The following is a 12,754-nucleotide window of genomic DNA, read 5'->3' as shown; positions in this document are numbered from 1 at the left end:
CAACGCTATGATTCTAATCAAAATAATAGAAGAATATGCAAGTACGTATGCTTCAACGTTAATTAATAGCGCTATGATTCTAAGAAAAAGGGAGCAGCACAGAAAAGTTGTTGAAAAGGTGATGTTTTTGGTTTTGTTCAGACAGTCAAACGGAACGGTTGCGTTGAATTAAAGAAAGCCACAATGATGACGAAATTAAAGGACCTACGTATAAAAGATTTAACCGTGATATTGCAAATAGTATTCAAGTACGTGGTAGTAAGCAAGGTAAAATTGCGAAGGTAGAAAAAGTGTTAGAAAGTCACGAAATTGACGCTGAAGGAGAATTGAAAGAGTTAGTGGTAAGGCTACGCTGGTAGGTTGAGAATCAACGTTACCGACTAGTGTAGTACCCACGTCAATGCATTTGACTCATGCAGTTATAAATGCATATATAACATAATGCGCAAGCCAAGTGATAAAGTATATATGGTCTTTGCACTAGCATGACCCACATTCTTTAGGAAAGAATAATACAATAATTATAAGTACTTAAATATGATATATGATTAAGCACTTATTATGAACATGAACATCATGTATATTAAAATATTGATGATAAAGAAGTAACCCACGTACTGATTAGTTATTTCTAGTACATAAAAAATACGAATCATTGTTAGTATATAAGTTTTAAACGGTATAAATACCGGAACATTTTATTGAATAAATTAGACTTAATTCTAGATTTAAAGCATACACTTGTCTTTTAAATTACTGATCTCTGTACGGTGTACTAAGCTGATGAGAACACTATTCTATACTGCATAACTGCTAAAATAATAGAATAAGCGACTGGAGAAGTAAAACAATACTCAAAATCTTTTTCAACTATACCTCGACATTTGTACATAGCATACCTACATCATTATATGTCGATCATACTTTCATTACATGGCGATCCTGAAATTCTGAATTTCATTACATCTATGAAGCATTAATCCTGAAAATTCCTGTAGCCTTGATAACATGCTATCAATTTCAGAACAACAAGAAGAAGCAACCTGTCTACCAGTATCTAGTTTTCTACAACTAGGAAATTTGGAAAGACGACACTTAAAAAGTTTCGAAGAACTGCACGAAACGGTTAATTATGAAGAATACTTCAAAGAAAAACAGGAACGACTAGAACGACGCTGTACGCATCCTGCTTATGAATGTCACAACACAAATTTGACGAGTTACTTAACAGAACAGTTCTAACACTTCAAGAGGCACTAGAAACAAATCCGAGTACTGGCCCTCGCCCAATAACCTTGAAAGAGTACAAAAACGTCATCTAGTGGGATGGATAAAAGAAATAATAATAGCAGCACCAAAGTTGAAGGACATGCGTTTAAACGAGCTGAAGGGGGCGTTGGAAGAAGAAGGTTTGCATACGACGGGCAATAAAATGTAATTGGTATTGCGTCTGACGGAGCACCTAAAAAAAGATGAAATCCGCGAGCTGACAGATATGAGTTCCATAAAATCACATATAGATAATATGGAACGAATGATTCAACAACTTTTAGTATGCATGGAAAACGTGTGCGCATACTTAGCGGTCTCAAATAGCCAAATGAACCTTGATTTTACATCTTCAGGGAAATATACCTATTGACCCTCAGAGTTATGTACAATTCCTGATTTAATTGATTTTGGTGTTGTCAAGAGCATAGACCGAAACTTTGTAGTTCCGAAAATACATTAGCAGTCACATAAACTTAAAACCCAAGCTCAGAAATGAAACTGATATAGACTCAGCCTTACATGATGTTAGACTGTTTGTTGACGAATCAACAAAAAACTAAGAACTACGTTATGAGTTAATCGCTCACACCTGTTACTTGATTTTTTGGTTGACGAATCAACAAAAAATTATGAATTAGGTCATAAGTTAAGCGCTCGCATAGATTGCTTAGTAAGCAATTTGTGCGAATTAAATAATAAATTAATTTAATTTGTACATCTTGCAATTATTGTTACATTTTAATTTGTATAAAAGACGAAATAATTTTAAATAAATTCAGTTATCGACTTACAATCAATGTCTCAACAATCATATATTGTTTCCCCCCACCAGTGGTAAGGAACATATAGATTGTTACTGAACATCATTGTTCATTTTGGTCTTTCGTGCCGGATATTTGAAACTTCCTCCACCAGTGGTAAGAGTTTCAAATATACCAAACTAAGAGACTTAAGTCTAAGATTGAATCAAGTATAAGCGTACCGAGGCTTTAAACATCGGAGTGAAGTAAATACAAGCGTACCGAGCCTTTTAACTTCGGAGTGAAGTAAATACAAGCTTACCGAGGCTTTTAACATCGGAGTGAAGTGAATACAAACGTACCATCGAAATGAAACAAGCAGAAGCGTACCGAGGCTTTCAACAAACACAAATCAAATACAAATATAGGACATCATGGAGAACGACGAGATAGACTAAGTTATCCAACATCAAAAGGAAATTGAAGGTGAGATCCAGAGGATCTGGATTAATTTTAAAAAGGATTCTACCACAAGATACTCAAGTCAGTAGTTTGAGATGCATTTGGAAAATTTGCGTCAGAAATGGGACGCATTTGAAGACAATAATGATAATCTGATCAAAAATTTGAAGCTTGATCATGATTATATCACAAAAAATTACTTTGGCCATTTACAACAAAGACGGAATGAAATCGAGAATCGATTTAATAATGAATTGAAAATACTAAGTGAAAGAGAGCAATAGGAAGTTCGGTCATCAAGGAATCAAGACATAAGTATCAATGACGAAGTCACCATCACCGAGCCATGTGATATTACGAACAAACGTTTAGCAATCTCAAGTACAAGTCTGTTGCAGATCAAAGAGACAATAGACTTAACGAAAAGTATTGAAACGTTACAGTTTAAGTTTGAAAAACTAAATAATTGTTGGCCAAAGATCTCATAATTACACGATGAATGCCTGCTCGGGAATGATGCAATAGACCATGGAGATTTCATATAATTGGAATCGATATACGAAGGAGTATATATTCAGTTACAAGAGGAACTGAACGTTCGCAGTTAAAACGTTTCAGACACAAGAGCACCTGTAAGCAGCAATATCAAACTACCACCGTTGAATGTAGTTCAACAAAACCATAATCTTGTGGATGTAGAAAGAATGCAGTACTTAAAAGGAAGTCTGCGGGGAGAAGCCGCCAGACTCATCAATCATTTAACAAAACATCGAACAATTATACGGCGGCAGTTGAACTACTGAAACAAAGATACAACAATCCAGCAATACAATCTTATTAATAAGTTATTGTCACTCAGAGTAATAAGAAACGAAAATGCACAGGATTTAAAAACATTAATGGATGCTTCTACTTACTTACTTACTTAGTTGGCCATTACAGACGTGTGTCGTCCTTGGCCGCGTCGAGTAGCCTCCGCCAGTCAGCCCGATTAGTTGCCTTCTGACGCCAGTTGGTAGTACCGAGCGCCCCCAAATCGTTGGTCACCTGGTCCTTCCACCGCAGATGCAGACGTCCTCTACCGCGTTTTCCACCTGCGGGTATCGAATCAAATACCTTTCTAGCCGGAGCACTTTCTTCCATTCGCACGACATGACCAAGCCAGCGTAGCCGCTGAATTTTTATGCGCTTAACTATGTCAATGTCGCGGTATAAAATGCTTCTAGATAATGCTTCTAGAGAAGTGTTATATGGTACACGTAATTTAAATGTGGACACGTCCAGTTGGGATCCACTAATAATACAGACACTGAATCCAAAATTTGATGGTAAAACCAGAAAATTATACCAACATTCAAGAGGAGCATCAATACAAATACCAAAATTGAGCTGCTTATACGAGTTTCTTGAGAGCAGAGTTAGAGGATTGGAGGCAACTCGTGACACAAATCGCGAAAATAAGAATAATTTTCGACCAACAGCTGTAAATACAAAAACGCATGTAACTACAATACGTACGCTATGTTTGGTGTGTAATGGTAACCATCAATTAATTCGATGTTCAAAGTTTCTGAATATGAAGGTGCCGAAACGTCGTGAAAAGATTATGAGCGCCAAATTATGTTTTAATTGCCTTCAGAGTGGGCATTTTAGTAAGTTGTGCTTGAATAAAAAAAGATGTACAATTTGCTACAAAAAACACCGTTATATTATGCATGAACAAGTTAAAGACAAACCAACATTCACAAATAACGTAAATAAACAGAGGATGCCAACAGTAAAGAACACCTCTGAGACCGAAGTGGCAGCATCGTACAACATCCAAAAGGAAAAAAACTGTTTTACTAGCAACAGCAATGGTAATTATAACGACTAAAAACAATCCGATACGAGCGCTTCTTGATCAAGGATCACAATCTTGTATAATAGAATAATTAGCAAGATCAATCAGAGCACCATTGACCAATTATCAAACTCATGTAAAAGGTATCAATGGGCAAATAACAAGCGTGATAGCCAAATGCTCATTAGAAATTCAATCTATACATGATAAGAATAAGAGCTGTTATATTGAAGCAATAGTGTTACCAAAAATCACATCAAAAATGACGAATGCAGAATTCACGCCAGGAAAATGGTATCATATTGATTGATTGCAGTTAGCAGATCGTTGGTATGCTGAACCAAAGGAAATACAATTGTTAATCGTGTCGGACGTGATACCAGAAGTGTTTAAAGAAGGATTAATTAAAGGGCCAGACAACTCTCCTATGGCTCAAAACACACTATTTGGATGGATATTATCAGGACCTTTAGATGTAGAGCGTACAATCACAAACAAAATAACGTTATGCACCATGACTTGCGGCAACAGCGACAAGTATTTAAAACGGTTTTGGGAATTAGAGGAAATTCCAAATGCAGACTTAAGAACGGTAGAAGAAAGGCGTTGTGATTCAACTTGTACCCGCGATAAAACAGGACGATACATCCTTAGGTTACTGCTATAAAATGATCAAGAAACGTTAGGCAAATCCAGAAAGATGGCATTGAAACGATTCTTTTACTGGAAGAACGACTTGAGAAGAATCCATCACTAAAGCAAGAGTATGTGAACTTTATGCAAGAGTACATTAAGGTGGATCACATGAAAGAAGTTAATGAGAAACCAAAGACAAAGGTGTATTATTTGCCGCATCATGCAGTTATTAAAGAAGACAGCACGACAACAAAACTTCGAGTGGTGTTTGACGCGTCTGCCAAAAAAACATCAGGACAATCACTGAACAGTATTGTGATGACAGGCTCCACATTACAAAAGGATTTATTCGTTCTATTACTTCAGTAGAGAATGTTTAAAATAGTTTTTACGGTTGACATTGAAAAAATGTATCGGCAAATACGGATTCATCATGATGATAGAGATCTTCAACGAATTTTATGGAGAAACGATCGGATAAAACCAATAAAAGAATGCAGATTGAACACGATTACATACGGTACTGCATCAGCACCATATCTTGCCATCAAGACGTTGTTTAAGCAAGCAGAAGACGAAAGAATTAATTATCCTTTGCCAAAAGAAATCTTAAATAAAAATTCTATGTAGACGATTGTTTGGTAGGCGCTAATTCTATTAAAGAATGTGAAGGGTTTAAAGCAACATAAACCAAAGCAGAATCAGATACTAAAAATAACACTTCGTTCAATAATGTGTGTGACTAACTAATTCAAACACATTTTTTTTGCCAAAATTCGTTTTTATTCATCAACATAGTCCCCTTTTAGGGAGATACAATTATTCCAACGCTTTTGCAATCTTTCGATACCGCTTTTGTAAAACGATTTTTCTTTGCCTTCAAAATAGGTGTTAGTTTCGGCGATTACTTCATCATTTGAGCCAAATCTCTTACCACGGAGCATCTTTTTGAGGTCTGCGAAGAGCCAGTAGTCGCTGGGGGCCAGATCTGGAGAATACGGTGGGTGCGGCAGCAATTCGTAGCTCAATTCGTTCAATTTTGCCATCGTTTTCATCGACTTGTGACACGGTGCATTGTCTTGGTGGAACAAAACTTCTTCGCCATATGATTCTTTGCGATTTCGTCTTTCAAACGCTCCAATAACGCTATATAACAGTCGCTGTTGATGGTCTTCCCCTTCTGGAGATAGTCGATGAATATTATTCCATGCGCATCCTAAAATACAGACGCCACAACCTTGCCAGCCAACTGCTGCGTCTTTGGTAGCTTTGGGCGGCTTAAGGTTGCAACTTTCGAAAAAAAATATTTATTTAGTATTAGTGCCACCATCTATGTGTCAGTCACACACATTATTGAACGAAGTGTTACTGTTTTTATTGGTTCAGTAAACGACCGGTTGTGTTGCTGTTGATAACTAGTTGATTCAAAACTTCGATTATGGATAATTTCCTCTCGTATCGGCTTTGTAGGTAAGCGTCTCACTGTGTTCTGCAATAGCATCGTTTGTGGATAATCATCTGCTAGGCGACCAACTATCACACAGCCTCGACTCACTTTATCCTGTTCTTTACGAAGTTCTTCGAAGTTATCTGCCGGTTTTGTTAATTCTGTTAAACTCGAAAAGTCTCAACGTTTGATGTACATTTGGTACTCTGAGCGCGTGTTTCGGTATATACGCTCCAATTGCGAATGTTGGTTCATGCTTGTGTGTCGCATCAGATTTTTAATGTCCAGTAACTAATCCTTAAAACTTTCTTGTTTCTTCTGGCGTCGTGCTTGCACCTTGCCATGCTTGCACCTATTGGATCTTCTTCCATGTCATAACATATTGACCACTCAGTTATCTGTTCAATGATCTGAACATACGATGATGAAATGATCGGCGTTTTGTATTAGTTCTTTGGGTGACTTTGATTAAGATCTTCTTTTGTGGTGACGCACTGTTCTGTTTGAAGAACGAACTCTGTCTCTGCTCCTCCTTCGAATCAGTGGTATCAGTTCAGTTAATTATAAACTCAACATTTAGCGATTTGCTGCTTTAAGCACTTGACACATTTACGCGGATTCCGTTTCCTCTGTTTCTGCTCTTTCACTCAAAACTCGAGTACCTGCTCGAGCGCCAATTGTAACAACACTTTTAGGGTGACGTTCAAAAATATATAATTCTTCCTGGGGTATCCTGAGCTGTCGTCCAGGGTCTTAACAATAAAATTTGTATTCGCTGAGACAAAGTTTCGATTGATAGGACAAAGAACCGTAGTTTTGTAATATTTTATTTAATACTTTATTTACTCCAAAAAAAATATGTATCAAACAAAATGCATTTATAATTCAAATAAATCTCTACGTATGTTACACCAAAGAAAAGAAAGAAATATTTTTATAATATGAAGAAAATATTTTTTCGACAAAGATCGAAGAAATTATTATCCCCGCCCGTGATTATATCATAGGGGTGAATTTATGTCTCCTGAATTGTATGCTCCCAATCACACAAGATCACTGTTGTAAAGGTAACGATGCTTCTGCGCTTGGTTTATCTGTTGAGAAGACTCCTGGCAAGACCACGTGGCGTCCTGGGTTTCTCTTCTCCTTTCATCAACGATGGATGCTCTGTGCTAAGAGATATAGTAATTTGGCTGAATGAGCCAGGTTAAAGAAAAAAATGATAATAATTCAATAATTTGACCGAATGGGCCAGATCTATACTACTTTGCCTAAATGAGCCAGGTTTTGGTGTAATGAACCAGTAGGCTGAATAAGCCAGCGTACTTGTCATTGTAAAAGTGAAATTCCAAGTCCTCGATCATATCAAATACGCGTTCTTTTATACTGAATATGCTAGAGCTTTTTGGTGTATCGCACGGGTATATTTGCCGTTGCTTTATATTTTGCACCATTTGTGTTATTTTTTGTGCTTCTTGTATACTTTTGCGTACTTTATGTTTTTCGAATATTTTTGTTTTTCGCCGTGTTTTACGATTTCCTTACTTCACGTAGTTCTTGGGATATAGAATATTTAAATTCTTTAACTTAAAAAAAAAATATTGTTAACAAAAAATGTAATAAAAAAATGATAAAAAGCAATGTGACAAGATATAAGTGAGTAACTCTTTAGTGTAATTGATTAAAAGAATTTTAGTGATTTTGCATGAAGCCGATGTATAACTGCAATTTGTTTTCTTCGTTGGTGATTTGTTTATGTTTGGTTATAGAAAAATATGATTTATTAATGCAGTGATCTTTGTTTTGTATAAAAAATGAAAATAAACCAAATAAAAATATCAGAAAAAGTATTATTTGTGATATGTTTTGTTTGTCGTAACAAAAACGTAAACAGTGAGTGTTTTAGTTTCTGGATGTTTATATATATTTTTTTTATCCATGTTTATTAAATAATTGTGTAAAAGATCTATGTTTATTGAATAAATGTGTTATTTATTGTTTAGTTAATGTCCAATGTATGTTGCAAACGCCGGCGGCTGACATTCATGGCCAAACCATAACACTTCCACTGCTAAAAATATTGAATTTAGACTCGACTGAGGATGTGACGCTGTTCCATAAGTCTAATTTTTTGTGGGCATGCTCCTTAGCATAAGCAAGTCGACTTCTCTGATTTTTATGATTGGTTTTTTTAGCTACTGGATCATTAAAGTGGGAGTGTCGAAACATGCGATGGACAATTTTCGCACTGCACGTGTTACCTAATTCTATCAGTACCTTCTTAACTATATCAAGAGCATATAATTTTGGATTATTCTTGATTTTTCTAACAATATATCGTCCGTCAGCTGAGTTGAAAATTTTATTTGGTGCCCTTCTGCAAATATTTTGAATCGTATTCTCATGACCAAAGCGGTTAATTATGCTCTGCACAGTGGAGTGAATTCAAGTTTCTGAATTCCAAATTCCAAATTCCAAATACTGGCGACTAAATGTAAATTATAATAATGATAAAATAAGCTGTGAACTATAACTCTGTTACGCAATCGGGTTTTTCCCCTTTGAGCGCAGTTCAAATTTTAATTCATTTTTAAGATACAGTATCTTAAAATTTTAAAACAGTGTTAGATGAAGTAAGATAATAGCCACTTTATGTTAAAAATCAGTTGAAAGGAACATCCGACATAATTCGGACTTACTTTTGTGCCTTAACAACGAAAGAGCGATACTGGAGACTGAAAACCGTCGCAATTTAGAACACTTTGGTCATATTTTGAGGCTTTCAGAAAAATATGATTTACTCAAGCTAATCATTGAAGGATGATTTGAAGGAAGACTCGGTCCGAAAAGAAGAAAGATATCGTGGCTTAAGAATCTAGTTCAGTGGTCTTGTAAAAGTACGAAACCGCTTTTTCGTGAAGCTGTGGACAAAACCAAAAAATCAGTCATGTTAGCCAACGTTCGAAGCAGACAAGGCACTTAGAAGAACAAGATAATAGAAGCCTTGCTTCATATGACTTTGTTTTGAACTCTTTTGCATTAACTGCTATTTCAAATATTCCATATAACCATAACTTTTCTCGCAATTCCGCATGCGTTGTATTGCCATATAAAATCAATTTATTGTTAGGATGGTCGTCAATTCCTTCAGTAATATATTGGACTACAGATTCCTCGTAAATTTTTTTAAATAGACCAATTTCATTTTGAGTGCGTACTCTTTCACACTTTCTTTATTCGTTTTTTTTTTTTTGTGAAACGCAATAGTTGAACTGCCTCGTTGCTATTTAATTTTTTCTCAAATTTGATTTACAATTCTTGTTTCAAATTTCCCAATTTACAGCAAAAATTGTTCTCGTTAATGACTTTGGTAGGCCACGAAGTAATCTTATTGCATAAATAATTTTTTGATTCTCATTCCATTGCACAATTCGGGCATGTTGTTCGAATTCATTTATGAAATATTCCACTGGATAAATATCATCTCCACTAAATGTATTCAACGAATTTTCAATATCAGTAAATGTGTAAAAATTTGCTCCTACCAAACTGGCGCTACTTGGAAATCTACGCAATTTGCTGTGTATGTATATTTCGTTCAATGTTGCGTTAAGCCACTTAGTGTGTCATACATAAGAACATCAGCATCGCCTTCTTTTTCCGGTTTACATGAAATTCGTTAAATTAGCGTTTCGCAAAATTCGGCAACGATGCATGCTTGTTGTTTTTAACAATTCTTTTTCTTTTTTCTTATTCATATTCGTCTTTCACTTTCGTTTTAAAATTGATTTATATTGAAATATAATGCATATAATTGCAATGCAACAATTTAACGACTTTATTTTTGCAACCTAATATACACTAAAACCAAAATTAAAATCAATACCAATTGTTTATTATTTTTTCTTTTCTACTTCTACTTTATTAATTTTCAACTTTTAATTTGACTATACTTTTGTTGTTCCCCTAAAATTGTAAAGTAAGGTTATCGCTCTAAGCATTAAACTATACAAATTTCATTTATTTTTTCTTAGTTACAAAATCTTTTTCTCGTTTGAGAGTAATTTTAAATACATGCTAATTTTATATAATTTATACAAAATATAAAATGTAGGTTGCCATGCCTTGGTGTTTATTAATATACTTCACGATATCACTGCTACTATAAGGCATAACACTGTCCATTACCGATCATATTAATATCATTTGCACTAACAATAACTATGGTTGCGCTTTTCCCGGTGCTTATTCATGTCACAATAGGCAAATCTCATATATTTGTATGAGACTTATATACAATATCATCAAAAATCAAATTTTTAATAATTTGGAAAAACTTGTGCATTGCATGCACACAAAGTCAATATATATGTATATTTTAGGAAAAATATATACAAAAACAAAGACTATGCATTATCTTCAAAAATATTGCCTCACCTACGAAATGATTTAGTATGTATGCAATAACAATGAAAAATATAAGTGTTGATGGTGTTTGTCCGTCCACTCAACACTGAACAACTTTTTTCGTGTCTGACAACCATCGAACGCCCTTTCCTCTCTATTTTCTCATTAACTAAAATGAAACAAAATTTTGTAAATATAAAAACAAAAAATTGAACTTCACTGATTGCCCTTTCGTCTCGATGCAGCAAAACTTATGAAGCATAAGAAGGCAAAACAGAAAATTGTCGCCATATAAGACACACAAGCACTTAAACAATCAATATGAATACAAAATATGAATACCCCTCATACGCACATTCAATAGAGCTTTTGTTTGTTTCCAATATTTAAAATCATTTTGTTATACGTAGTTTCCTTATACCTTAATTGTTCTACAATCCAAAGCTCATATGTGCTTTTAGCTGGCTACTCGAGCTAGCTGCTGTAAAATCAATGGAGTCATTTATTTATTTTGCATTAGCAACCTGTAAATTATTTCTCCGTGCTAAAACTGAACATTTTAGTTGAAAAGGTCTAATAGCATAATATTTTTCATGAAACACTGCGTACTTTATATAAATGTAATTTATTCAGATATTTTTGCTTTATCATAATAACTTTATAGAATTGAAGACCTACATAATTGAAGTGAAACCATAACAGTAAAAACAAATTCCAGTTCGTAGTAAAAAGAAACAGACCTGAAAAAATCTCATTTCATTATATTTATTAATATACATACATATGTACATACAGTGGCTCACAGCTTACACTAGTTTACAAATAATTAAAAGTTTTGTTTTCCAAAGACGAGGTGTATATTTCCTAAAGGGAAATTTTCCGTAGAACTGGAAAATCACAACGATTTTTTTCCTGTGTACCGTTTTTGAGTTATTTGCAACCAACCGTTATTTTGACTTTTCTCAAAACATCACCCTGCATATGGCACCGCAACTTTATTTCTGAAGTTACCTCAGTGGTGCGTAATATATCAAATTAAAGGTGAAGGTGACGTCAAACTTTTATATAAAATGGAAAATATTAATATTTAATAAAATTAATTTTTAATTTTTAAATAAAATTTGTACAATTTCACATAACACAGTTTTCATTTGCACTTTAAATTTTACAAAATAAATTCTGACTTGTTAATAAAAATCACTATTTTGGGCAAATTTGGGAAAAGGCAAATAACTTCTGAAATTTTTATTCGATTTTTATGTTAAGTCACTCGAAATGTTTGTACTAAAACAGTGTTAAACGTCAATCAAACCAAGAATTTTTTTTAAATATTTTTGTAAAAGTCCCTTCACATTGAAAATCGAAAAAGTTGAAAAAAGCGTAAAAAAGATATATTTCATCTGTACATTTTCATCTATAACAGCGAAACTAAATAAGTTACATTAATGTTATGTAGCTTAAAATGTTTGTACAAGTTTCACCGCACTACTATGGTAACTTCAAAAATAAAGTTGCGGGGCCATATGCAGGGTGATATTTTGAGAAAAGTCAAAATAACGGTTTATTGCAAATAACTTAAAAACGGTATACTGGAAAAAAAATCGTTGTGATTTTCAAGTTCTACGGAAAATTTTCTTATAGGAGATAAAAGTTTTGTCTTTTTGGCTGTAAACTAGTGTTATTTAATGTAGACCAAAATTTTTTAAAAAGTATTTTTTATTTCAAAATATATGGCAAAATTAAAAAACCCAAGTATACAGAGTTATTATTTGTAGTGTTCTAACTCATTTCCAAAAACAAAGATCCGAAAATCTTTTTCCATTCTTTAGTAATGCCACAACAACCATAAACAGATGAAAAATTCATGTCACAGCTTAAATGATGCAGTTAAGAGTACCTTTAATATCGTCGTCATTTCAGACGGAAATAAAAATATTCTTATTTTGC

Source organism: Teleopsis dalmanni, chromosome 1 (genome assembly GCF_002237135.1).
Source record: "Teleopsis dalmanni isolate 2A chromosome 1, ASM223713v2, whole genome shotgun sequence".
NCBI lineage: Eukaryota > Metazoa > Arthropoda > Insecta > Diptera > Diopsidae > Teleopsis > Teleopsis dalmanni.
This window is presented reverse-complemented; position numbering follows the sequence as displayed.